The sequence below is a fragment of the Myodes glareolus genome, chromosome 12, assembly GCF_982192425.1.
Source record: "Myodes glareolus chromosome 12, mMyoGla1.1, whole genome shotgun sequence".
Lineage (NCBI taxonomy): Eukaryota > Metazoa > Chordata > Mammalia > Rodentia > Cricetidae > Myodes > Myodes glareolus.
In genome coordinates this window covers 23,040,231-23,065,192 of record NC_142037.1, presented here as the reverse complement: position 1 = coordinate 23,065,192, position 24,962 = coordinate 23,040,231, and the positions used below count along the sequence as shown (strand labels likewise).

At 42.5% G+C, this 24,962-nt stretch overlaps 1 protein-coding gene and 1 pseudogene across 2 annotated transcripts in view; one reads left to right on the top strand and one right to left on the bottom strand.

Moving 5' to 3' along the window:
* The window catches only part of LOC148120218 (importin subunit alpha-4-like), a 50,002-nt gene that overhangs the window by 12,536 nt on the left and 12,504 nt on the right, over positions 1 to 24,962 (top strand). The gene's annotated exons all lie outside the window — the stretch shown is intronic.
* LOC148120219 (actin-like protein 6A pseudogene) lies at positions 6,742 to 7,432 on the bottom strand (annotated as a pseudogene).

The following is a 24,962-nucleotide window of genomic DNA, read 5'->3' as shown; positions in this document are numbered from 1 at the left end:
AGCACACCAGATGATAATGATGAGAACTGTTTTGAATGTTTTTCACTGTTTCTCTGTTCCCGCTTTAAACTCTTGAGTTATCCAGAAATAATCTCCCCAGAATGTCCGTAAAGGCATCCTTAAACAGTATAACCTCAAGTTTGACTTCAATTCCTCAACAATGGGTCACTAATAGTAATACTGATTGATACAGGGGGACTTATACCACCATGGGAAGTTCTATTCCTAGGCTCACAGTCTTGAGGGGAAAAAAAGCTGAGCAAACTATGGAAAGCAAGTCAGTAAGTAGCCTTCCTTCATGGGTTCTGACTCAGTTCCTGTCTCCAGATTCCCACCTTAAGCTTCTGCCCTGACTTCCTTCAGTGATGGGGTGTGACCTGAGACAGAGTTCCGAAAGGAAATAAACACTTTCCAAGTTGCTTTTGGTCATGATGTTTTATCACAGCAACAGACACTCCTAACTAAGACAACAAGAATGATGTTCATGATGATGAACAATAATGATAATGTTGCTTAGCGAGGTTCTATGCACATTAAGATGAATTAATACACAGAACAACTTACAACTGGACCCTAACTCTATAAGAGAACCCATCCAGCACAGCTCATTAAGCCACACGTTGTTGGTTTTTTTTTTTTCATTTGAACAGAAGTGTCGCACATCCTTCCCATTGGGTGACAGATAAATTTTTAGGTGATCTCCACTCTCTCAACCTGATGAGCATTGTAACATGAGGGCCTGCTTGTTGGGGTTTCTGTCCTGCCTGGTTTCTGCAGTCATTTAGGTCCCAAAGAAAATTACACAGAGGTCTACATAAGTTATAAACTGGTTGGCCCATTAGCTCAGGCTTTGTATTAGCTCTTATAACTTATATTAATCCATTATTCTTATATATGGTAGCCACATGGCTCAGTACCTTTTTCAGTGGGGCAGGTTACATCCTGCTTCTTCGGTGTCTGGACAGGAGTGCAGGAAAAGCTTCCTTCTTCCCAGAATACTCCTGTTCTCATTGCCCCACCTCTACTTCCTGTCTGGTTTTTCCACCTATACTTCCTGCCTGGCTATCAGCCAATCAGCATTTATTTAAAATATAATTGACAGAATAAGGAATTGCTTTAACTCTGAGAGTGAGCGTGCAGCACATAAACTCTTTTTATCTGAGTTATAGCTAAATCTGTCACGCAGAGCACTGTGCAGCCTGGAAACATCTCTGTGTGTGGCGGCAGAAATCCGCCGTGCTCTCCTGCTTGTGCACACCTAGTAAACCAGATCCCACCGCCTGTCCTGGTAGGGAGCACTGAGTCACAGGCATGATCTCAGCCAGTTTCCTCCTAACCCTAGTGAGCACAGAAACACCCGGGTCCCACAAATGTCATTGAAATGCTTTATAGCCAGAGATCACACTGGCGGCACAGCCCAGGAAGCTGCGTTTTAAAAGGGCGTGGATTTTTTTTTGGTATAGCTGCAGAGTCAGGAAATTCTCTCTGAAGCATGCCACCAGCAAACAGCAAAAAAGCTGTGTTAAATTCTCTCTCTCTCCTTTTGAAGCCCAAGCATTATCAAACTGACCATGAACATTCTTAAGCAAGATTATCCTAGACAGTGTTTCTCAAACTCCCTAATGCTATGACTGTAGTGCTGTAGTGCTGGTGTGGGAGAATTGTCTGTATTCTGTCAATCATGTATTTTAATAAAATGCTGATTGGCCAGGCAGGAAGTATAGGCGGGTCAACCAGACAGGAAGTAGAGGCGGGGCGATGAGAACAGGAGAAAGCTAGGAAGGAGGAAGCGCATTCCTCCATTCCTGCCCAGATCACCGAAGAAGCAACATGTGAACTGCCCAGCTAGAAAAGGTACTGAGCCATGTGGCTTACGTAGATAAGAATAATGGGGCAATATGTGTTATAAGAGTTAATAAGTAGTCAGAGCTAAGGGCCAATCAGTTTATAATCTTATAGAATCCTGTGTGTGATTTTCTTTGGGACTTGCCGGCTGTGGGGTACTAAGCAGGACAGAAACCCCAACAAGCCGGCCACTCATGTTACATAGTGCCATTTTATTTTGTATTTTACTCGATTTGTAATTTGTAATATAAATTGTATATTGTAATATATATTGTATTTATATGATTTATATACAATTTATATTAAATTGTATTCTAGTAGATAAAGCTTGCCTGAGGATCTGAGAGTAAAACAGCCCCACTAGTTAGTCTTAGAGACCAGGAAGTGGTAACACACATTATTTCAGTAGCCACACTAGTTTGCCATAGAAACTGGGTGGTGATTGCCTTTAATTCCAGCCCTAGAGAGGAATATAAGACAGGAGGAGACAGTTCTCACATACAGTCTCAATCTGAGATTCCTGGAGGCAGGGGTTGCTATTTCAGACTGAGGTCAGGGTAAGAGCCAGTGACTGGCTGTTATGCTTTTTGGATCTTCAGATTGAACCCCAATTTCAGTCTCTGAGTTTTTATAAATCATGCATCATGTGACCCTTTAATATAGTTCCTCATGTAGTTATGGTGACCCCTAACCATAAAATTATTTTCATTGCTACTTCATAACTGTTTTTTTTTTATTTGTTTGCTTTTTGAGACAGGGTTTCTCTGTGTATCAGTCCTGGCTGTCCTGGAACTATCTTACTCTGTAGACCAGGTTGGCCTCAAATCCACAGAGATCTGCCTGCCTCTGCCTCTCAAGAGCTGGGATGTGCCAGCACCAAGTATGTGCCTCCACCACCGGGCTATAACTGTAATTTTATAGAGGAATGGTCTCTCAGTTTCTAAAGCCATTGGAGATATGTGTTTTCTAATTGTCTTAATGCACAGATTGAGAACCACCACTCTACAGTGTTTATAGACCAGGATTTTCTTTTGTACTTTATTTATTTTTGAGATTATTATGTAATTGTATTTTTCTCTTTTTCTTCCTTCTTTCAAACCTTCCCATATACCTCTCTTTTAAATTTGTGCCCTCTTTTTTCATTGTTATTGCATGCATATAGTGTATGGATATACATATATATTCCTAAATATAACCTGCTCAATTTGTATAATGCTGCTTGTGTGTATGATTTCAGAATTGATCATTTGATATTAGATAAGCAATTGGTGTCTCTTCCCCTGGGGGACTCTATTTCTCCTGCTTCCAGCAATTCCTCAGTTGTCTGTAGTTCTTTGCATAGGGTAGAGGCCTTGGGGTTTTTTTCCTGTCCACTTTGGCAGGTCCATGTGTGTCATCCTTGTTTAGCTCACACTTGGGCAGTCATATTGGTGAGAATTTATGGGTGTAACTTCTGACCTTACTAGGTGACCCAGTCTCACATCAAACTCTCTGCTCCTATTGCTCTTACAATCTTTCCATCCCCCTTTTCACAATGTTCTCTGAGCCCTAGGTGCAGAAGTGTTTTTGTAGATGTATTCATGGGGACTGGGCTCCACAACTCCGTATTTTGATTGATTATAGTATTCTGTAGTGGTCTCTGTGTGTTGCAAAGTTTACTTGGTGATGGTATAAGACTGTACTTATCTGTAGGTATAAGGACAAATACTGAGGTTGTTGTTTAAAATTATGCTGGTTTAATGAAGTAGTGGATATAGATTCTTCTCCAACATACATGACTTCACTAGCACTTAGTAGTTCACTGTGTTTCCAGGACCAGGCATGACCCCCTCTTATTGAGAGGATCTCAAGTCCATTGAGGGAGCTGTTGGTTACCAGTAAGATATACATGCCACTAATGCACCAGAGGTTATTGTGCCATGCTAGTAGTTAACATGGTTCATAGGCATCATAGCTGGGTAGGACTGTTGGTTGCCTCCCTCCTTTGGAAGCTTGCATGGTGCCTTTTGGTACCATGAAAGATACTCATCAGGGAGGAGGAATTAAAGACAATTCCAGCTCAACAGGTCTCTGGGCCATGTTTCTGAAGGGTATGGTGTCTTCAGCAAAAGGACTTACCATTCAGTTCTATAGGGCAACCTAGGGCAACAGCAATAGACTGTATGTCTTAGGAATCTCTTGGACAGCCTTGACCAACAAAAGAGGGATTCTCATGTCTGGTGTTGGGTTTTTGCTATGTGAGCTTTGACTCTTGGAGAGGGCATTGTCAGTACAGATGACAAAAGTTCATCACACCTAGCCTGGTGGTGGTGGCACACGCCTTTAATCCAGCACTCGGAGGTAGAGACAGGCGGATCTCTGTTAGTTGGAGGCCAACTTGATCTACAAGAGCTAGTTCCAGGACAGGCTCCAAAGCTACACAGTGAAACCCTGTCTCAAAAAACCAAAAAAAAGTTCATCAAAACAATATATGTATATTATAAACAGAATTATGCATATTATAAGCTTGTTTTTAAGAGAATAGTTAATATCATGATGCCTTGCTGGGTGGCGGTGGGGCATGCCTTCACTCCCAGCACTTGGGAGGCAGAGGCAGGCTGATTTCTCTGAGTTCGAGGCCAGCCTGGTCTACAAGAGCTAGTTCCATGACAGGCACCAAAAGCTACAGAAAAGCCTTGTCTCAAAAATCAAAAAAAAATCATGATGCCTTATGGAATTTTCAGAATCCTTATTGTTAGTTTACGCTTCTCCCTTCTTCCATATTTGCCTCTTTCCCTAAAGAGCATTTCCTTCCCATCTCCCCATCAGATCATTCACTTGTACCCCGATATTCCCCTTTACTCTCTCCTACCTTCTGCCATATTTACCTTCCTCCCCGACTTCCCTAAGATCCCCCCTTTCCCATTTCCTTGATGTGCTCACTCATACTCTCCTATTTCCCTCTTTATCACTTTAAAACCCTCTTATCCTGACAATGGTCTCATTTATCTCTCCTTGTTTCCCTAGTTAACTACAGGTTATATGCTCACATCTGATGATTTGGAGTTAGGGACCTCAGTGAGGGAGAACACGCAATGTTTGTATTTCTGGGCCTGAATTACCTTGTCCAATATAATCTTTTCAAGTTCCACCATTTTACCTCAAAGTTCATAATTTCATTTTTCTTTACAGCTGAATAATAGTATTCCATGGTGTACATGTACCACATTTTCATTCTCCATTCACAGGTTGAAGGACATTTAGGTTGTGTCTGTGTCCTGGCTATTGCGTTAAGAGCAACAATGAACATGACTGAATAAGTATCTATGGAGTAGGGTGTTTGGTCCTTTGCACACATACCAAGGAGTGATATAGCTGGGTCATATGGAAGATTTATTTTTAGCTTTTGTAGAATTCTCCACTGATATCTACTGTGACTGCATCAGTTTACAGTCCCTTCAATGGTGAATGAGTGTTGCCTCCCATCCTCTCCAGCTTTGTTATTGGTCCTTTTGTCCATCTTTTTTAATATTTTGTCTTGAGTAAGATGAAATCTTCAAGTTTTTCTGATTTGCATTTCCCTAATTGCCAGGGATGATGGACATTTTTTTGAGACATTTCTTAGCCAATATTTCTTTTGAGAGCTCTCTATTCAGGTCCCAGACTCATTTTTGAACGAGTGATTTGTTTTTGTCTGTTTTTTTCAGTTATTTAAATATTATGGATATTAATATTCTGTCAGCTGTACACCTATCAGATTCCTTCCCATTCTGTGGCTCCCTCCTCACTTGGTCGATTGCTCCTTTTTCCTATAATCTTTCGCTGCTTGTATGTATTCTGCTGGAAAGTATTGTGAATATATCCTTATCAGGAATGTTGGCTGTAGTTTTCTTTCCTGTTGATGCTGTGTCTTTACCTGGTTTGGGTTCTAGAGTGATACTATCTGCATTGAAGGAGGTTGAGAGTGCTCCTGTTTCTGATTTTTGGAACACTTTAAGAGGACTGGCTGTAGATCTTCTTTGAATGCATGGCAAAACCCTGCTGTGGCTCCATCTGGATCCAGACTTGTTTTAGCTGAAAGGCTGTCTGATACTATTTCAATCTCTCATTTGTTACAGGGTTGTTCAGGTTGCTGACTTCTTTTTGGTTTAGTTTTGGTGATTTGCCTAAATCTAGAAATTCATACACTTCTTTTAGATTTTCAAGCTCAATGGAAAATAGATTTTAAAATATTTCCTTAGAATATACTGAAATTCTTTGGTGTCCAATATAATATTTCCCCATTCATTTCCAATTCTGTTAATTTGGATATTCCCTTTCTTTAGGTTACTTGGTGCAGGGTTCTCTGTTACTACTTCAGCCGGCGGAATAATGCTCCAGGGGAAGTAAAAAGTAAATTTGGTTCAACACGACTCAGTGGGTGGTATTGGTTCAAACTCCAAGAGTCTGATGCTGGGCCGTTTATTTTAGGCATATTAGTATAGTACAGTTTGTAATCCAATCCTGTGTGCACACAATTCTTAAGACGTGACCACATCGGAACCCTGTTAAAATACAAGTGACATCTTCCGTAAAGATGGGTTCTACAGATTAACTGAGGAACAGGCAGGCTCAAGGCACACAAGCATGGACAGTAACTTTTACTGGTTGATAATAAGTAATCCACCAACGCACAAGAACTAGAGAGCACTTATTGAAAGCAAAATATTTAGAGAAAACAGACATTCAGATAAAAATCATAAAAGACCTGTAATAAGAGTAAGTGCATTTCAAGGAAAACACAGACTCGTTTTAACTTATAGAACCAGCTAAAGCCTTAAAAAAAACTTTAAGTGGAAATTGAAACATAAACATTCTGTAAAAGACGGTTGTCTTTTCCTGAGCAGACTAAAGCTGCAGATGTGAGGGGGGATGAGAGTGGGAGCCCTAACGGGCGTTTACTCCCTTTCTACACACTGCTTCCCCTGCTTCCCCTGCTTCCCCATCTTCATGCTCCTGTTGGAAATCCTCATCTGCTGGAAGGTACCGAGAGATGCCAGACTGGAGCCACGAATACAGGAACTGAACCTCCGCTTCACCTGCTGTTTGCCATCAGTATCAACCGCATGCTTGGGGAAGCTTTCTGAGAACGCCCTCTATTTAGCCTGTCAGAGAAACTCTGTATTGGCGTGTTCCCTCCTGATACAATCACACTGCCCTGAGACCTGGCCTGATGTCAATGTCACACAATCCCACACTTGTAGTGAAGACAGGACTGACTCCCAGCATTGTGTTCCCAGATAAGGCCTTTACATTTGAAGGGTCAAATGTTCCTTCAGGAATTTTTAGCCGCTCTGCACCAAAATCATAGTTGTGACGACAGAGGAGTTCATAGTGAACAGTTGGCATCTGTTCTTTGCTGGTGGAGTCTGACACCAGAGGACCTGAAGCTTGAAAACCTTGGAGGACACAATTGCACGTGTAATTGTGCCAAGACCTTGGAACGGGGGCTCTTTTCTTTCCCAGTTCGCTGGAGAGTCTTCCCGCACAGCCTCCTTGATGCAGTCATGCATGGATAAAGAGTTCTAATTTCCTGGAAGAATTCTCTCCATTGCGTGGTAATAGAACTGGGACTCCACTTCAGAGAGTTGGTCCCCTGCACTGCCCTCCTCCTCCCGCGAGAATGCAGTGGCCGCCCACCCAGCTACATAGCCACTCCTGTCATCGTTCTGATTTTTTTTTTTAGTGTAGGCATTTAGAGATATAAATTTCCCTTGCAGGACAGATTTCAATGTGCTTCAGAGGTTTGTTGCGTTGTGGGTTTTTTCTTTTACATTTTCATATAATTACATTTTTATTTCTTTCTCAATGTCTTCTTTGCCCCATTCATCATTAAGTAATGAAGTGTTTAATCTTTATGAATTTGTGTATCAAATAATCTTTTTTGCTACTTATTTTAAGTTTTATTGTATTGTGGTCAGAGAGGCTACAGGGACTGATCTCAATTTGTCTGATTTGTTTAGATTTGTTTGTGTCCAAAGATTTGGTATGTTTCAGAAAAGCCTTCATGTGCTGTTGAGAATATGTATTCTTTGATGTTTGGGTGGAATATTGTGTAGATATCTGTTAAGTCCATTTGATGGATGATGTCAATTTCTGATGTTTCTCAGTTTATTTTTTTTTTGTACAGATGATATACCTATTGAAAAAAGTGGGGTATTTGAATCAGCTACTATTAATGAATTGGCGATAATTGTTATCTTTAAATTCAATGGTACGTTTTTTGTGACATTAGGCATTCTACAGTTTGGTGAGTATATGTTTAGGATTATAATGTATTCTTAGTTAACTGTCCTCTTGATTAAAATGAAGTCCCTCTTTATCCTTTCTGAAATGGGTGTTACATGGTCACCATGTTGTTGATTTTGGGTCATATCGTTTCTGTTCTTAATGGCATTTGTGTTTTAATAACTATGGGTCTGCCCTTCTTTCTGCAGTCTCTCTGCTCTATTCTTTCTTCTCTTCAGCCCCAAATATTGCTTCCAGAATTTTCTTTAAGTTAATTTACTGAACAATAGTACTTTATGGCTATGTATGTCAAGGAAAGCTTTTCTTTCTCCTCCAATCATGCTAGATAGGTTTTGCTGGGTATATTGGTCTAGCCTGGCTGTCATAGTCCGTTAGGGCTGTAACACATTGCTGCAGGCTCCTCTGACCTTCAGAGTTTCCATGGAGAGATCATCTGTTATTCTCACAGGATTTCCTTTGTATGTGACTTGGGTCTTGTTTTGTTTTTTTCCTCTTTCAACTCTCAATACACTTTCCTTGTTCTGTTTACTTGGTGTTTTAATTCTGACATCCCATGTGGATTTTCTTTTTTGGTCTTGTATTTTTGGTATTTTCCGTGCTTCTAGCTGTACGGGTATGTCTTTAGCTTTGGGAAATTTTCTTCTGTGATCTTGTTGAAAGGTCTGTGTCATTGACTTGGGGCTTCTGTTCCTTTTTCTATGTCTATGGTCAGAAGGTTCGGGCTTTTTCATGGTTTTCCACATTCCCCATGTATTTCTTTCCTGTGTGTTTTGGATTTTTTCATATACCTTGATTATTCGGTCTAGATTCTTTGCTTTTTCTTTGAGTCATGATATTCTATCTTCTGTTTGATTCATTCTACTTAAAATGCTTTCCCTTGAGGTGTCTAGTTGGATTATTGGGCTTTTCAATTAAATCTTCATTTCGGCTTGAGTCCTCTTCAATGTTTCTATCTCCTGATTGAATTCCTTCCTCAAGTCTTAGATTGTTGTTGTCATTTCTCATCAACCGTTTGTTTGTGTTTTGGGGGGTATTTATTTTCCTTATGCTCTTCTCATTAATTTCATTGAGCTGTTTCTTTGTGTTTTCTTTAAACTCCTTGAATTCTTAGATGCACTTTCTAATTGTTCTTCTAACCTCTGTGTCCTGTGTCATATACGTAATTCTCATTGGGAAGTATTTCTACAGGACTGTAGGTTTTGGAGAGGAGATTCTTGTTGTTTTGTCATATTGTTTGTGTTTTCACAATGATATTTATTTAGGTGAACTTCTCTTGTTCTGAGTCTGTTATAGACAGAGCAGGTTGGTGAAGAAGAGAGCAGTGTGGGAGGTCTATTTCTAGAAGGTGGAAACTTCTTGGGTGGAATGAAATCAGGTAGACAGAGGCACTAGACTGGTGTGCAGGGTGTGCTTCCTGTTCCAAGCCTGGAGTGTGGGGGTAAATGCAGTGTGGTGGAAAGATTAGATGTGGCTTGGAGAGTCCTGTGGTTTGGAGGAGAGAAGAGGGTCTTGGCCCAAGCCTCGGGATCCTCTGAAGGGCAGGCAGAGAAGATTAGACTAGCTTTTGCACTGACTGTAGGACCCATTTCAGCTCTGTGGGGGCTGACAAAAAAATGCATTGATGAGGTCAGGGGAACTCAACCACTTAGAAGGACATGGGAAGTCTGGGTACCAAGTGGGGTGGTTGGAAGCTGCACAGATGGGAACTTTTAGTGGTTGTAGGTGGGGCAGGTCCTGGTGGAAGGCTAACGGTTGGCTGAGCATCCAAAGGTGGTCAGACTATACTTGGGTGTATGATGTGGAACCCTGGTTAAACCCTGAGGGAGGACATGGAGAGTCTGGTTACTCAGTGAGGTGATGGAGGCAGCACAGAAGGGACCTCTGGGTAGTTGTAGGTAGTGTGGGTCTTGGCAGAAGCTTAGAGAGCTTGACTGTGGCACAGGTGTGGTGTTGGAAAAGGAGCAGTGGGCTGTGTCCCACCACCTGGCTCCCGGCTAGCTTTACCAGAAATAATGACATGGAAACTGTATTCTTTTAAACACTGCCTGGCCCATTACCTCCAGACTCTTATTGGCTAACTCTCACATATTGATTCAACCCATTTCTAATAATCTGTATGTCACCACGAGGTCGTGGATCACCAGGAAAGATTCAGTATGTCTGACCTGGCAGCTTCACGGCAAGTGGCTCTCTCTGACCCTGCTTTCTTCCTCCCAGAATTCAGTTCTGTCTACCCCGCCTACCTATGTTCTAACCTATCAGGCCAGGCAGTTTCTTTATTAATTAACCAATGAAAGCAACAAATAGACAGATGACCCTCCTACATCAATGTGGGAGGTTGCATTGAGCTGGGGAATTAACTGTAGGACCCAAGCTAGATCTGGCAAAATAAAGAAAAGGTATGTTTGGGACAGTCAGGGTTACTCACTAGACTTAACCGTGGAGGAAGTATTGGGAAGTTTGAGCAGTTAATGTGTTGCTATAGGTGGCACAGAAGCCTGAGATTTAATTTTCATTTGAAAAAATATACCTTGAGTTTGTTTGGCTATTTGAAACTTATTCTCTAATGTGTTTGTGTCAAGTTTTATTGACCCCAGAAGTGTTTGACACTGTCTTCATTGCGGGGATAACATCAGACTATTTATGGCTCTATCTAATGTGGGTGACTGTGTCTCACTGGGGTCCTATTTTCACTCCATTGATTATCTATTATCTTAAGCAACCTCCTATCTTATGGTCCTTCCAGATTTCTTTTCAGCCAATTGCTTATTCACCAGCAGTTTTGCTGTGTCTCATTAGTGAAAACATTTCATTAAACCAGTTAGGGCGTAAGGAGAGGGCAAACAGATTTCGGTCTGAAATGGGCAGAGCAGCGTGCAGATGCGGAGGGCAGGCGGGCACTGGGGGCAGCTATCACCAATCAGTCCACAGGCCCGTTTCTTACTGTAACGGTTTCTCTTGTTATTATGTTAAATTGTACCACCGTATCTTCCAAGAGATAATCCTTTACAATTTATGTTAAACAACTATTATTTCCTAGCATGAAACCTCATTGCATTTTATGTCTTTTGATTCAGAGATATTTTCAGTGTTAATTTATTCACAATTACTGCTATTGTCTCTTATGAACTAACTTTGTGTCTCATTTAAGCATATCTTTGCTAATTTAAGTTATGAAATTCATCTTTTTCTTTTGAATGCTTTACATTTTGAATGCATATTAAATAAGCACATAATTAAAAACTATTTTAGCTTGTTTTTACACAGCAAGTCAGTTGTCCCAACACAATCTGGTGATGAATCAAAAGTCCATCATTGATTTGTAAAGTCCTTTTGTTGAAGATTCCATGTATTTATGGATTCTTGTTGTCTCTCTAGCTATAAGTAAACAGTGTTTTATTAACCAGGGATTTAAAATAAGTTGTATATATGTTGGGAGGAGAATATGGTACCTATGTGTGCATGTGTGGGGCTGTGAATGTCAGAGTGTGAGCATGTGGAGGCCAGAGATCAATGTCAGGTTCTTCCTTGTTCGCTATCTATCTTACTTTTTGAGTCAGGGTCTCCTGTGAGCAGAAGCTCACTGACTGGCTGAGCCGCAGTATCTCCCCATCTCCCCTTGCCAGCGCGGGAGTCAAGTATGCTCTCACACACCAGCTTTACAGGGTCCTGGGGACCTGAACTTGGGAGCTCAAGCTTCATAAGCAAACATTTTACCTACTGAACCATCACCTGGGCCCCAGAGAAGTCTTAATATTTTGCTGGAGAGCCCCGCCCCCTTTTCTTGATTTTCTGTGGTACTTTACCATTCTAATTAGAATCTGTTTGTCAGATTTCAATGATTGATATTTTTGGTGCTATTGTATAAAAGTAAAAAAAAATCTAAATTATTGGGTGTAGTGCCAATAAAAACTCTACCAAATATTTCTCTCCCGTCTTCCCCCTCTCTCCCTTCCTCTCTCCCTCCTTCCCTTCCTCTCGCCCCTTCCTTTTTCCCCTCCCCTTCTTGCTAAAATTGATGAGCAGATTCTAAACTGAAAATGAAACTGAGGTGGGAGGGGCAGATGTGGGAAATCAGAGGGAAATGCCAGCTAAGGCGTGTGCCACCACTGCCAGGCTAAAGAAATCTGTAACTGGTTATGATTAATTAGTTGTAAACATTACTACTCTTGGATCAAACAGTAATTTAATTCTTAACACAATCCTGAAGTTAATATTTAGAAAGGATAAATGGGCAAAATTCTGGTAAAATCTGCTTGGTTAAGACATTACAGACTGAAATGTCAATTTTAATGAGAGTTAAATTTGAGTTGAAACTGAGACTAAATTCCCAGGTTATCAGTAAATGACAAGCTCCATTCTCACAACTAGGGATTACGTCAGAGTGAAAAGTACCACTCTGTAAGTTTTTAGTTTATCACAAAGGTGGGAATGAGACCACCCAGCTAGCTTTTTGAGTAAAGTAACCAAGTCTAGGGTAGAGATTTTTAAATAAAAACGTAGAGATTTGGAGTTTGAATGCAGTCATTTAAATCCTTCACCTAAAGAACAAGAGACCAGAAACAAGTCTTGAGATGTCACCAAATGATCTAACCTCAGACTCCTGTTTGCTCACACTGAGCTCTGACTATGAAATCAAAACCCACTGTCTTTGAGCCGAATGTTTTAATGTGACAGTCCCTGGCACATTCCTTGGTCACTCAGACCAGGCCACCTCTTCTTTCCCAGGCCTGGCCCACTCCCGACTACCTTCTTGTAGAGTCATTCCTAAATCTAAGCTACCGTTGGCTGGTTACCCCTGTGACAGCTGTGTCTCCATTACACTAAGGAGCATGCCTTGCCTGGCAGATTGATGCTCTAGGTCATAACAGGCTTAAACCATCAATACCTTTATCCCACAGAAGCTTGCATATTATCTGGCACCAGGAGAGTCAGCCCACAGGGAGGAATCTTCCTGCCTACTTCCAGCTTGATTTACCTGCATCTTTCATGTGAAGTGTGTGGTGACCACAGCAGTAGGGTCTTACCAACTAGTTCCGGTGTAACCAGGAGGACCAACAAGACCCTGTTTTGTCTGAGGGACTCTGTGGCCTCCCAGACCAGTGACTCCCACAGGTGGCACTGTGGCTTTCATTTAGTAATCCAATGCTGTTGTAGAGAGGCCATTTGTTTGTTTACTGGCTGCTCAGCCCTGAAATAACCACACAGAAACTGTATTAATTAAATCACTGCTTGGCCCATTAGCTCTAACTTCTTCTTGACTAACTCTTGCATCTTAATTTAACCCATTTCTAGTAATCTGTGTATCACCATGAGGCTGTGGTTCACCGGGTGAAGTTTCAGCATCTGTCTCTGACAGGGCTACATGGCTTCTCTCTAACTCTGTACTTCTTTCTCCCAGCATCCAGTTTAGTTTTCCCAGCCTAGCTCTGTTCTATCCTATGAGGCCAAGCCAGTTTCTTTATTGAACAAAGGTATTCACAGCATACAGACGAGAATCCCACATCACAATGCTTCTAAGATTGCCATTGCCTAATCGTACAAGGGTATCTGCCTTCAGACTTTCTCTAATGTTTTTAATTGGTGACCTCCAAGACAGTAGATTACTGAGTGGTTTTCTTATACCAGCTTCACTTTGTTCAGCACCAGCCCTGTTCCCTCATCTCTCTGTCATCCCAGTTTTATTACATGTGCTGCTCAAGGAGCACCCGACATATAACTGAGCATCTCTGGACAGTTTCCCATTTTTGTTACTGTACATATCAGTGGTAGAACTTCCGCTTGACTGTGTTTTGTCTTTCCTACTGCTCTGCTGTTTGGTAAGACACAGCTGCCAAACTTCCCTGGTGGCTTCCTTCTTTAATTTTTTAAACATATTTGCAGTGGTGACTTTGATGGTCTCAGGTACTCAGTCCACATTCTAACAGGGTTGCTATCGCATGCTTTTTCTCCTGACACATAGATAGGAGAGAGTCCTCTTGGTTTGGTTTTATTTTGTTTTTTGTTTAGATAGTTCATAATTTTTGTTGCAAACTGGATATTTTAAACAATTACAGCAACTCTGAATTATCATCCCCCTAATCAGCTTCAAAACTGTAGTCTGTTCATTTATTTACTCAGCTGTGTGTATGTTTCTGTGCATGTATGTGATATATGTATATAGTGTTTACACGTGTGTGTTTGTGTATTTGATATACAATCTCATGTATTCCAGGCTAGCCTCACACATGGTATGTAGCTGAAGATGGCCTTTAGGTTCTGATTCTCCTGCTTCCATTACTCAAGTCTTAGGTACAGGTATGTACCAGCATGTCTGGTTTCATGTAGAACTGGGGATGGAACTCTGTGCCTCGGGCATACCAGGCAAGCACTACACCAACTCAGCTACATCCCTACACTGTGCACTTGTTTCGTGGCCTATTTGTTAAGTGATTTGCTGGTTACAGTGAGGACAGACTATTTTCTCCCCTGTGTAGTCCCCAGTGTGCATACCTCTTACAGTGCAGCCTGGCCAGGCCTACTTTCTCCCTTAATGCCTGCTCCTCAGATGACTGTGCTTTGCTAAGGTCCCCTTGGCTCTTAACTAATCACCATGTGCCTGGTTCTGCCTCTTTTATGCTCACAACCAGTTCTGAGTTGGGAGGGGATGGGGAGATAGGCACGGTCTGGCCACACCCACTCAGCACAGCTTCTAGCACACCTAGCTGGGCACTGGAGGAATCAGTGGGTCTCGGTTCAAATATCACAGACTCACTGCTCATACCGAGACTTAGAATATTTTCATGAATAACTCTTGTCCCATCTGCTGTGCCCCAGACGCTCTACGTGGGTTTTCATCAGCTCTCCCAGGTGCAGCTGTCCCTGTACAGAAGCTCTGCAGGGCCTCCCACTGCCTTGCCAGTCCTCCCCGGTCACATGTGCTTCTCTCTTCCCTTTAGAAACCTCTCTGCTTCACAATATAAACAACAACCTCACAATATAGACACATCGTGCTCATGGATTCACGTCACCTAGTATACAAGAACTGGGTTGCTCAGAATCCCTTTTACTGGTGAAGGATTCCTTCCCAGCATGGGTGAGCTCACATTTGCACACCCACCTGCTTCTCAGGATCCTTGGTGTGCTGGATCTCGGCTTTCATCATCTGAAGTGAAAAAGCTGTTACCATACTTTTTTTCTGAGACAACAAAAGAATAACTTTGTGTCCCAGACTACGCTGCTTATGATATACATTAATAATTAGTAAATTAGATAACAGAATTCATTAGCTACAACCTTTCCAGGTGTGCAGGTTAGTGTGTGTCACACTGGCACAAGTTAGAGTTGCTGGGAAGAGAGGATCTCACAGAGAGAACGTCTCCAAGAGATTGGCCTGTGGGCAAATCTGTAGGGCTTTTTTGTGATCAATGACTGATGTGGGAGAGAGGTGGGAGCGCCCCGGGCCCCACCCACTGTGGGCCATGCCATCCTCGGGCAGGCAGCACTGAGTTGTGTATCTAAGAAGACAAGCTGAGCTAGGCGTGCTCAGTAAGTCAGAAAACCATGTTCTCCACGGCCTCTGCCTCAGTTCCTGCCTCCAGTCCCTGGCCTGGAGCCCCTGCCCTGACCCGATGGACTGTAAGCTGTAAGGTGACAGGAACTCTTTCCTCCCCCCAGCTTCCTGTCACAGTGCTCATCACAGCGAGAGAAAGCAAACCAGACAGCAGATTCGTGTGGACATCTTCTGAGCGTTAGTTCACACTGTTGTCTCTCTGCTCCTGTGAACGATGGAGAGCATCATTAATATGTCCTCAATAGTACATCCGTGTCCTGCCCTTTGTGAGAACAATAGTTTATATATTTCTAAGGTTTTTTATTTTAAGGTGTTTTTCTTACGTGTATGTCTGTGGATCACTAACATGCCTGGCACCCTAGAAGTCTAGAGAGAGCATCAGATTTCCAGGAACTGGAAGGAGACAGTTGTGAACAACCATGTGGGATCTGGGACTCAAACCTGGGTCCTCTGGAACTGCAGTCAGCGCTCTAAGTCGCTGAGCCATTGCTCCGGCTGCAAGAGGGATTATTTAAAAGAACCCAGTGCTCCGGAGGCAGAGACAGGCAGATCTCTGTGAGTTTGAGGCCCGCCTGGTCTACGAGAGCTAGTTCCAAAGCTAGTTCCAAAGACAGACTTCAAAGCTACAGAGAAACCCTTCTCGATAAACCAAAAATCAATCGTTGCGACCATGTATTTGGTGCAGTTGCAAAGGTGGAGCGGTCCGCTGGACTCTTCCAGCAAACCGACTGGATTTCTTAAACTGTGATCTAAAAATTGTAAAACATTTGGGCTGCAAACCATAGATGTTTCCAGTTTATTACAAGAGAAACATTTCACAAACCTCCAGAAGCTATTTTACCTGTTTGCTCTAGACAGCATTTTTCCTTATTTGAAATCATAAAGCTCACTAGCTGCCCCTATCAGGAACTGTGATGATCAGTATCTGCAGCACATCCAGGGAACATCTTCCCACACCCAGGCTAGTTACAGTAAACAGGTAACAGCAAGAGGCTCTCCCGAGGTGCCCCTAAACGTGTGTGTCGTGGGTAAATACACAACACACTCAGCACCAATCACCGCTCACAGCGTCCCACCCTGCCTTGGAAAAATTACAATAAAACAACTTCTTCCAGCTACTGGATGAGCAGCCAAGCCTTTGCCACTGTTGCCTCTCAAGCCCGAGGGCGTCCCCTGGTGGCCGGTCACCCGACATCGCGAAAGTCTGACCTTGCTGAAGGTGTTTATAGTGCCCTGTGCTGATGAGGACTGTAGGGTTCTGGGGAGACCTGCTTAGTGAAAATTGCAGAAGATGTTCAGGCACCTAGGCCTCTAAAGATGTAGATAACCTGAGGGTTCGTGCAGCAGGTCGTTGCACTGGGTCGAGACGGGACCACCGATGGCTCTGCAAGTCGTCAAATTGAGCCGCCAAGGAGATCGAAACTAATAGCCGGGTCCCCCTTTTTCCACCCTAGGAGCTGAGGAGCCAGGCAGCGCGACTCAGGTAAGAGAGTCAGCGCACGCACAGCCTGGGAACCGACGAGGGGTGTGGGGTGGGGCGGTAGTCCGCGGTCCGGGTAGGAGTGCAAAGTTGTTGGAGAGAAGGGCAGTGGTGGAGCTTGGGGTGGCACTTGAACTTTAGGGTAGGGAGAGTGCTGGGGACTTCTGCTAGTGCCATGTGCAGCATTGGTGCCTCGGAGTGCAGAGGTAGAGGAGGTGTCGCGGGTGGGACACAGGCAGAGTCTTGTGTAATGCGGGGATTTATAAGAACTTATAAGGAGATTAGGGAAGGAATAATGGGTCACAGCACCTTCTCTTGAAACGGGCTGGGTTTCCAAGCTGGGCAGTGAGTGACCCCGGGCTCCCCTGCCCCGGGGCAGCTGCTCCTAGAACCCTCCCGCACGCCTACGCGTGCATGGGGGACCACCCTGCCTGTAGCAGAGTTGTCCACGCCTATGTTGGATAAGGAGGAGTCAGCCAAGATCCGGGTTGTTCCGGAGTAAGAAAGAGACTGCGTCTGGAATGCAGGAGAACCCGGGACTGTTCGCACCCCAGACCCCTAAAGCAAATCAGCATCGCCACCATCCACCACTCAGCATAAGCAGCCCTCTCTCCTCCAGTCTTCTAACCGAGGCCACTAAGGTAAGGGTCCCAGCCTGACTTTAGCCTTCCCCAAGACCTCCCACCACTTCGGGTTCCGCTCCCCACCCCCCCCCCCTCTGCTGAGCAGCCTATTCTGCTGAGACCTCAGAGGGCTGGGCACAGTCCCGCAGAAAGGTTTAGACTGGCTTGCTTTGCCTATAAGACTGCTGTCTGACATGCGCTCTGAGACAAGAGTTAGCTCCTCGGAGTGCTGTGTCCTGTGAGAGAATGGGGGTGAATCTGTTCTCTGTGTGTGGATTTTATCTAGGAGCCAGCAGGGAACTTTGGGGAAGCAGAGAGTCTGTGCTAAATGCAAAGGTCCAAGAGGTTTGCTTTGGGGTCTTGGAAAGAAACCAAAGTCCCCGGAGCCCTGGTGGCCACTGTCATCTCAGGCTCAACATTGTCTTCCAGTCATGTTCGGTTACTTCTGAAGTTTGGTGTTTATTTGCAGAAAGGAATAGAACGATGCTGCTTTTAAAATCCCATTGTATAGACAAGCTCTTAGAAACATTAGTGTGATCTCAGTTTATCAGAGAAACACCACTCCTCAAGTGATATCGCTAGGTAGATTCCATAGTTAGGACTGTGCACGCAGGCTCAGTGCCCTCTCTTGATGTTTCTCAAAGAAGATAAACCTGTGTGTTTGCGGCAGGCTGTGAGGATGACTCTTCCCAACCTGCAGTATGAACTGTCAGCAATGCTGCACCCTGTTACTCCAAAGAGGCACACTCATGCTGAAGTCATGAGACAGGAGAGTTTACCAAGATGCGCTGTCAGGCTTGGGAGTTTCCTTTATACAACAATGGACCTCTAAATCAGTGCTTCTCAACCTGAAGGTTGAATGACCCTTTCATAGAGGTCACCTAAGAACACTGGAAAACGCAGATTCTTTACATTACAATTCATAACAGTAACAAAATTACATTTATGAAGTAGCAATGAAAACAAATTAATGGTTGGGGGTCACCCCAACATGAGGAGCTGTATTAAGGGGTCGCATCATTAGGAAAGTTGAGAACCACTGCTCTAAATGGTGCGGTTGACTGAGAGACACGCCCTCCACAGGGGTAAGAACACTTGTGAACTTTGAAAATCCCACAGTTGACTGCAGGTATTTTGAACTCCCTGGACCTGCATTCCTGTTACTTGTAATGACTGTGCTGAAGAATAAGACACCAGACTCGATGGTTAGCAAATGCTACACACAAATTCTAACCTGTGTGGCAGACACTTATACACACAGAGGGGGTTCTGACTCACCATTGTCATCTATGAGATCAACTCTCTCCTCAGGAAAAAAAAAAAGCTCACCATGGTGATCCACTGAGCAAAGGCTCAGAACTCCACAGCTGACTCTAGGAGAGAGAAGCAAACTCTTGTGTTTACCAAAAGCTTTGCCTCTGTGAAACTATCAAATTACCACTCAGAGAGCAAGAGGGTGGTAAATTCATTCTTTTTTGTTTAAAGAAGCATCTAGATAATTAGGTTATAAAAATATTTAAAACCAGCCAGTTCACACATGAATGCAGACTATACGTACAAACACTTATACATTTGAATCAGCAGCATTTTGTTACCTTGGGGATTTCTCTAATTTACCAGAGCACCACTGAGATATCAACCATGTCAGGTTGTCCCACAGGGGTTGCTGTCCTGCACTATAGGTAAGGGAAATGGATATGGTTTCTATGAAATTAAAAAGGTAAATATAATTCTGTTGCTTTTTCTGGAATTGTATTGGTAGAATGTGACCTGCATAGACATAGTAATGTTGACACAGAGATCTAAGCAGTCTGATCTGATGGCGGATGCAAAAGCTGTGTCTTAAAATGTCCATTTTTATCCCAGTATTCAGAAGACAGAGGCAGGTGGATCTCTGTGAGTTCAAGGCCATCCTGGTCAACAGAGAGAGGGAGTTCAAGGGCAGTCAGGACTGTGATATCACCAAAACTTCTTATTTTGCTAGGGCTATCCACATGGAGAAAACTTGAAAGAGAAGTACCAGGACGGAGGCTGTAGTCCTTTATGCACCAGAGCATAGGGCAAGAATGTGGAAAATGAGATGACACCAGCCTGGATCCCAGAAGTATGATGACCGTGCATGGAAGACATTGTGTACTGAATAGGCATGGAAGCCCAGCAGGCTTTCTAGTCCTTTCTACTCATGTCCCTTTAGCCATGGAACCATGAACACATCAGTTGGCCTTGGAATAGAGTTACTTTAAGGTCTCCTCTATATTTAAAATGTTATAGTTCCATTGAAAACATGTCACATGTGAGTTTCAGACTTAAGGTAGACCGACATTAGAAACATAAAATTCTTGTTACAATAATCTCAGTTACTCTATAAAATCAGACCCACCTCTGAGTCATTCTCACCTGGAGGGCTGGATGTAGACATTGATAACATGAAATTATGCTAAGTGTGAGTGGAAAACACACAAGATACTGGGCATGAAAGCCATTCCCAATGTCAAGGGCATGATTACAAACGAACCTACTGACCAATGAAAAGGACGATGGTGACCTTCAGCAGTCACGGTCAATCAGAACACAGAGTGAGGACTTCAGACCTGTGTTTTCCCACCCGTGTCTGTCTGAAAGGTGAAGGCGGCATCCTTGGCACATAGGTTAAATATTTTGACTAAGAATTGATTGCTGTGCTCTGGTTTTCAGTTTGAATTGTCATAGCAGACAATTGTGTGTGGAGGATCCCTGAAAGAGCTCCAAGTGCCCTATTAGCAGACAATTGTGTGTGGAGGATCCCTGAAAGAGCTCCAAGTGCCCTAGAAATATAAGATTAGCTGATACTGTCCTGGTTTAATTTAAAGCCTGCAACTGTTCCTGTAGGGAAGCATCGAGTTTCAAACAGTTACGAAGACACAATGAAAATAGATAGAAAGGGAGTCTCCCTAGGACAAAGTAGAAATTAATCACGTGTCCATGTGGTGCTGCCCTTCTATGCCATGTTTCCTGATAAGACATCGATCTCAAAACATGTAATTTAGTCTGCCTTAATTCATGCTACTCGGCAGCATACCAATGACTCAAAATAAAGATTAGGATGATTCAAAGATTGATATATGTGTACCTGATAAAAAATAAATGAACTAATTATTTTTTAAATAAAAACAATTTAGCGACTCTGAGCCTGGGCTGTGGGCTCAGCCGGGCAGGGGCAGTTCCTGTGCTCTGAGAGCCTGCCTGACAGGCAGGACCTGAATCACCTCAGCCACATTCCTGGCCAGCAAGAGACAGTGATCTTCTAGCAGACATCCATTGGAGGAGGGGTGAGTTGCTCCTGGCTCGAGGACTTTGGCTAGGAGGAATTCAGACTTTCCCCACCCCCCTCGACTTTCTGGTTGCCCTGCAGTGGTGGCTATACCCTGCTGAGCTCTCCCAAATCCCATCCCAGCCCTCATCCAGGTACACCTCCCTCTCTTTCTCCCCTCCCCCTGGGGCCACAGGATCTCCCCACAGCTGCTCCCTTGCGTGCTGGGACGGGGCTGTGAGTGCAACCCAGCACGAGGGAGTGCCTGTGTTTCAATAGCCTGCCTGAAGAAAGGTAGACATTCTGTCAGTGAAGTCCCTGCTCAACAAGGGAACCTGACCTGGTACCAGAAGATCCAATATAGAGCAGTTGAAGGAAAAGGTGGGCGGACGCCAAGGCAAGAACTCCTCCAACAATCTAAAAAACAACATGAAATCACCAGATCCCAACGACCCTACAGTAGAAGGACTTGAACCTCTTAATTCAGAAGAATTGGAAAAAAATGCCATGATGAAAGCAATAGAGTCCCTTAAACAGGATATGAATAATTTCCTTAAAGAACTGGATGAGAAGTACAACAAAAGGATTGAAGAAATGAGTAAAGAAATGGATGAGAAATATAACAAAAAGTTTGAAGAAATGAGTAAATCCGTAAATGATACACTGGGAAACCAAGAAAAAACAATCAAAAAGGTAATGGAAACAGTTCAAGAATTGAAAACTGAAATGGAGGCAATGAAGAAAACACAAAACGAGGACCGGCTGGATATGGAAAATCTAGGTAAACGAACAGAGACTACAGAATCAAGCATAACCAATAGGATACAAGAGATGGAAGAACGAATCTCAGAGTCTGAAGATACCATAGAGAAAATAAATGCTCAGATCAAAGAAATCAGCAAATCCAACAAATTCTCATCACAAAACATTCAAGAAATCTGGGACACAATAAAAAAACCAAATTTAAGAATATTAGGGATTGAAGAAGGAGAAGAACTGCAGATCAAAGGGCCAGAAAATATATTCAATAAAATTATAGAAGAAAACTTTCCCAGCCTAAAGAATGATATTCCTATGAAGGTTCAAGAAGCATACAGAACACCGAATAGACTTGATCAAAAAAAAAATCCCCTCGCCATATAATAATCAAAACACAAAACATACAGATTAAAGAAAGAATATTAAGAGCTGCAAAGGAAAAAGGGCAAGTAACTTATAAAGGTAAACCGATCAGACTTACACCAGACTTCTCTATGGAAACCTTGAAAGCCAGAAGGTCCTGGATAGGTACTGCAGAAACTAAGAGAGCATGGATGCAAACCCAGACTACTATACCCAGCCAAGCTATCATTCACTGTCAATGGAGAAAACAAAATATTCCAGGATAAGAACAAATTTAAACAATTCGTAGCCACAAACCCAGCCTTACAGAAAGTAATAGAAGGAAAATCGCAACCCAAGGAATCCAACATCGCCAACACTGCCTACAATAACTCAGACATCTAGCGACCCTTCACGAGCATAACTCAAAGAAGGGACACATACAAACTCTATTAAACAAACAAACAAAAAATCGTAATAGCCGAAGTCAACAACCACTGGTCATTAATATCACTTAATATTAATGGACTCAATTCACCTATAAAAAGGCACAGACTAAGAGATTGGATACGAAAACAGGATCCAACATTCTGCTGTTTACAAGAAACACACCTCAACCACAAAGACAGACACCTACTCAGAGTAAAGGGTTGGGAAAAGGTTTTTCAAGCAAACGGACCTAAGAAACAAGCGGGTGTAGCCATTCTAATTTCCAACAAAATTGACTTCAAACTAAAATCAATCAGAAGAGATGGAGACGGATATTTCATACTCATGACAGGAACAATTCACCAGGAGGAAGTCTCAATCCTGAATATCTATGCCCCTAATATAAAGCCACCTACTTATGTAAAAGAAACACTTCTAGAACTCAAGGCAGTCATCAATCCACAGACACTAATAGTAGGAGACTTCAACACTCCTCTCTCACCAATGGACAGGTCAATCAGGCAGAAACCTAGCAGAGAATTAAGAGAATTATTAGAGGTATTGAATCAAATGGACTTAACAGACATCTATAGAACATTCCACCCAAATAGGAAAGAATATACCTTCTTCTCTGCAGCTCATGGAACCTTCTTGAAAATTGACCACATACTCGGTAACAAAGCAAGCTTCCACAGATACAAAAAAATATTAGTAACCACCTGTGTCTTATCAGACCACCATGGATTAAAGTTAGAATTCAACAACAGTGCTACCCCCAGGAAGCCAACAAACTCATGGAAACTGAACAGTCAACTACTAAATCACCCCTGGGTCAAGGAAGAAATAAAGAAAGAAATTAAACTCTTCCTTGAATTTAATGAAAACAAAGACACAACATACTCAAACCTATGGGACACTATGAAAGCAGTGCTAAGAGGAAAGTTCATAGCACTAAGTGCCCAATTAAAGAAAGCGGAGAAAGCACACATGGGAGACTTAACAGCACACTTGAAAGATCTAGAAAAGAAGAAGCTGATTCACCCAGGAGGTCTAGAAGACTGGAAATAATCAAACTGAGGGCTGAAATCAACAAAATAGAAACAGAGAAAACAATCCAAAGAATCAATGAATCAAAAAGCTGGTTCTTGGAGAAAATCAACAAGATTGACAAACCCCTATCCAAGTTAATCAAACGGCAGAGAGAGAACATGCAAATTAATAAGATCAGAAATGAAAAGGGGGACATAACCACAGACACAGAGGAAATTCAGAGAATCATTAGATCTTACTATGAAAGTTTATATGCCACAAAGTTGGAAAATGTAAAAGAAATGGACATTTTTTTAGATAAGTACCATATACCAAAGTTGAACCAAGACCAGCTGAACAATCTAAATAGACCTGTTAGTCGCGAAGAATTAGAAGCTGTTATCAAAAATCTCCCTACCAAAAAAAGCCCAGGACCAGATGGTTTCAATGCAGAATTCTACCAGAAGTTCCAGGAAGAGCTAATACCTATACTCCTTAACGTATTCCACAATATAGAAACAGAAGAGTCACTGCCTAACTCCTTTTATGAAGCTACAGTTACCCTAATACCAAAACCACACAAAGACACAACCAAGAAAGAGAATTACAGGCCAATCTCACTCATGAACATCGACGTGAAAATTCTCAATAAAATACTGGCAAACCGAATCCAAGAGCACATTAGAAAAATTATCCATTATGATCAAGTCGGCTTCATTCCAGAGATGCAGGGCTGGTTCAACATACGCAAATCTATCAATGTAATCCATCATATAAATAAACTGAAAGAAAAAAACCATATGATCATCTCACTAGATGCTGAAAAAGCATTTGACAAAATTCAACACCCCTTTATGATAAAGGTGTTGGAGAGACTGGGGATACAAGGATCATACCTAAATATAATAAAAGCAATATACAGCAAGCCGACAGCTAACATCAAACTGAATGGAGAGAAACTCAAAGCCTTTCCACTAAAATCAGGAACGCGACAAGGCTGTCCACTCTCTCCATACCTCTTCAATATAGTGCTTGAAGTTCTAGCAATAGCAATAAGACAACATAAGAAGATCAAGGGGATTCGTATTGGAAAGGATGAAGTTAAACTTTCGTTATTTGCTGACACTATGATAGTTTACATAAGTGACCCCAAAAACTCTACCAAAGAACTCCTACAGCTGATAAACACCTTTAGTAATGTGGCAGGATACAAGATCAACTCCAAAAAATCAGTGGCCCTCCTATACACAAAGGATAAAGAAGCAGAGAGGGAAATCAGAGAAACATCACCTTTCATGATAGCCACAAATAGCATAAAATATCTTGGGGTTACTCTAACCAAGGAAG